This window comes from Octopus bimaculoides, chromosome 13 (genome assembly GCF_046866305.1).
Source record: "Octopus bimaculoides isolate indiv1 chromosome 13, ASM4686630v1, whole genome shotgun sequence".
NCBI lineage: Eukaryota > Metazoa > Mollusca > Cephalopoda > Octopoda > Octopodidae > Octopus > Octopus bimaculoides.
This window is the reverse complement of record NC_142940.1, coordinates 44,866,092-44,870,467: the sequence shown is the minus strand read 5'-3', so window position 1 is coordinate 44,870,467 and position 4,376 is coordinate 44,866,092.

Genomic DNA, 4,376 nt, shown 5'->3' with positions numbered 1-4,376 from the left:
ATACATTAAAGGTAAATTGAAAACAGAACATAAAGGATATCACAGTACACGCGTTTCAAGCTTTATACACAAAGTGTCATTATATTAGTATATATGTATATATATATATATACATATATACGATGGGCTTCTTTTCAGTTTCTGTCTACCAAATCCACTCACAAGGCTTTGGTTGGCCCGAGGCTATAGTAGAAGACACTTGTCCAAGGTGTCAAACAGTGGGACTGAACCCAAAACCATGTGGTTGGGAAGCAGGCTTCTTACCACACAGCCATGCCTGCACCGCTGTGTATGGTGCATATGCGTGTGTGGATGTTTGTATCTCTTTGTCTTGATATTGCATGATAGTTGTAAATGAGTGTCACTGAAATACAAGCAGTGTCATTCATTTCCAGTATTCTGCAAAAGCATATCTCACCATGGGGAAATATTACCTTGGAAAAATGGTGAGGGTTAGTGACAAGATGGGCATCCAGTTGTAAAAAAATTGCCTTGGTAAATTATCTGATCCATGCAAGCATGGAAAAGTGGATGTTAAAACTGATGATGATGATGATATTAAAAGAGTTAAAAACCCAATCACCACCACCACCATCATCATCATCATCATTCATGTCAACATGGAAAATGGATGTATCAGATGCGTCATCAAACTCTGAATTGGTTCATACTTAGAGTTACTACTCTCAAATGTCTATCAAAAATATTTTCTTAAATGGGTTAACATTTTTCGTAGGTTTTGACCAAGTTCAGATAAAGTTGATTTTTCTTAGTTAGATGGGAAATCAACAAACATTATGAATAATTAACTAATTGAAAGACGAGCAGGAATTTTTGTGGGAGGTGGGGAAGAAAAGTGAAAACTTGTTAATTCTGCGTTTAATTTAAATAATTTATTGCAGTTCATATAAATGAGTAAAAGGTCAATAAAAATTAGCAATACACTAATGGAAATAAGATTAAAAATTTACAAATAAATCATTAAAGTCTTCTTTTTTCCTCTGAAAGACCAAATTTACATATATCTGACAGCAGGCTATTTTAAAAGTGAAACAGAAAAAAAGTTTTTAATGATTTTTCATGAGTGGCTGTGTGGTAAGTAGCTTGCTTACCAACCACATAGTTCTGGGTTCAGTCCCACTGCATGGCACCTTGGGCAAGTGTCTTCTACTATAGTCTCGGGCCGACCAAAGCCTTGTGAGTGGATTTGGTAGACGGAAACTGAAAGAAGCCCGTCGTATATATGTATATATATATATATATGTGTGTGTGTGTGTGTTTGTGTGTCTGTCCCTCGAACATCGCTTGACAACCGATGCTAGTGTGTTTACGTCCCCATAACTTATCAGTTCGGCAAAAGAGGCTGATAGAATAAGTACTAGGCTTACAAAGAATAAGTCCTGGGATCGATTTGCTCGACTAAAGGCGGTGCTCCAGCATGGCCACAGTCAAATGACTGAAACAAGTAAAAGAGTATTAGGTGTAGGCATAGGCATGGCTATGTAGTTCAGAAGCTTCCTTTGCAACCATGTGATTTTTGGTTCAGCCTACTGTATGGCACCTTGGGTAAGTGTCTTTTACTTTAGCTCCAGGCAGACCAATGCCTAGTGAATGAAGTTGGCAGACAAAAACTTCATGGAAGCCTGTCATGTGTGTGTGTGTGTGTGTGTGTGACTGTGTTTGTCACTCCTACCAGCTTGATAACTGGTGTTGCTTTGTTTACGTGCCCACAACCTAGCAGTTTGACAAAAGACTAACAGAATAGGTACCAGACTTAAAAAATATAAAAACCTAAGTACTAAGACAATTTGTTCAACTGATTGTCTGCAGACCAATGACAGAATCAAGTAAAAGACAAAAAAAAAAAAAAATCATAGGCTGCTTTAGTCAACTGAATTTTGACATTAGAAACTCACAGATAGCAGTTTCCTAATCTTATTTGGTTCATTCATTTCTTTAATATGCTAATTAAATTAACGTGTCTGTTTCTATGTGGTCCAGGAACTGTCTGAATATCTGTCTTCCATTGTCTTGTAAACATGAATTGCATTTAGATTATTATTGGAACATTATAGAGACAAGCTGTCAGCAGCTGCCATTACAACTTAGGTTTCAATTGCCAATTGTAACCAAATCACTTTACCTCCATAGGTAATGACCTTCAGAAACATCATAAATTCTATATAACTGCAGCCCTTCTCAAGAAAAATCAATATGTTACTTACAAATGATCAGGTCAGTAGAGTTGGCAGATACACAAAAGTATTTAACTACAGGCTTTATTACATTCCTTTCATTTTAATGCTTTTAGATTGTGAACTGTTGAATGAATGACACATACTGTATACCTACCCAACAAACATTGGTATGAAGCCAGTAAGGGAACATTTATGAGGTTGGTTGACTTGTTACAAGTAGCAATCAAGTCACATCTCACTCTCTTCAAAATGAAACACATTGGACAATGTAATTTTAAAAACCTCTTATAAAAATGGGATGGTCATGGATAAAATGTCTAATTATAGGCTTGCTCAATTAAGCTTGACCTGAGTCTAGCTTTGGGCTAAGCAACAAATTGGCCTAGTGGTTTGTCAACTAAATATTGGCTTCAAGTTTTGGCACAAGGCCAGCAATTTTGGGGGAAGAGTTAAGTATATTACATCAAACCTAATGCTCAGCTAGTACTTATTTTATCGACTCCAAAAGGCTAAAAGGGAAAGGCGACCTCAGCAGAATTTGAACTCAGAATGTAAAAACAGATGAAATACTGCTAAGCATTTTGCCCATGTATTAACTGTTCTGCCAGCTTGCAACCTTAATAATAATAGGTACACAATCCTCTATCCAGAACCCTTGGGGATAGCTGTGTTCTGAATTTCGGATTTTTCCAGATTTCAGAACAAAAGCCAGCTGCCCCAGATTGTAAACTAGATATTAAAATAGACATCCTACTATGGTAACAAAGGCGCATATATACATACTCACAATCATTGGGAAAAATAAATAGTTGTAGAGTAATATACTGGTAAATGAAATAGTGAGATAATTAAGATCACAAATAACAAAATACATGTAGTGGGATAATTTGAAATTAAAATACACAAGTACAGGTACACACATTATCATAATATTTCTGCAGAGTGATGCATAAGTATTCACACTAATTTGAATAAAGAAAGACTACAAATGGTATTGCAGTTTATTCATATGCTAGAGCCATAAATTGGTTCAAACTAGGCTAAATATGTAGCTGTAAGTGTTACCAACATCATCATCAACTTGCAGGCAAACCTCCGATGGTGGGCCAGGAACGGGGTTCTCAAGTGATGAAGTAGCATTACAAGAGAGGGCATTTTTAAAGACTTCTTCAAGTGTCATCTGTCTCATTAGCATAGGTTTCTGTCTAAGCAATGTCTCTTTAATTGAGTAAACTCCCATAATCTGTTGCTCTGATCACAAATTTTCACCAAATCTTCTACAGGAATTTTTTCACCTGTTTTCTCTGTCATCATCACTACTGTCTTTATTCTTACCCATATCTAACACCATTTCAGCAATTTTCCCATCACTCAAAGAATGCACAACAAGGTGCATCATTGTTAATGTTTAGCATTTCTTCAATATCCGCTTCTTCTAGACCCCTTACACTTCTGCATGATAAACTTTTAGTGTAAGTTATGAATTTTGATATCATCATCTTCTCATTAGTGATACGAAATCCTCCTAACTCCTTCCTTGTTCATTTATCACCCCTTCCTTTCTCATTCATAAACACAAAAGTATTATTATATTAGATTATCTTGGTAACCATGGGAGCTATGTAAAAAATATGACACCACCCCTTCCATCCTTATTCATAAACACAAAAGTATTATTATAGTAGATTATCTCGGTAACCATGGGAACTATGAAAAAAATATAAAGTCCAGCAACACCACCGGATCATTCTACACATCTGTGTAATTTTTCATGCAATTCCACCCAGCCATTTGACCGTGAATCCCAAGACAAGAAAGAATCACCTATGTCAAATTTATATGTATAGATATACACACACACAGAAACAGGATTCTTTCAGTTTCCATCTACCAAATCCACTCACAAGGCTTTGGTCAGCCTGAAATTATAGCAGAAGACACTTCCCCAAGGTACCATGCAGTGGGACTGAACCCAGAACCATGTGATTGGGAAGCAAACTTCTTACCACATGGCCACACTTGGTAATGTATTTTAAAACTTGGTGCTAATAGTATGGAAAGTAAACAAAATATATTCTCCATCTTCACACACACACACACACACACACACACACACATAAACAAACACACACAGAGGAATGCCTCACACACACAAAAAAACAAAACAAATAAGCTTCA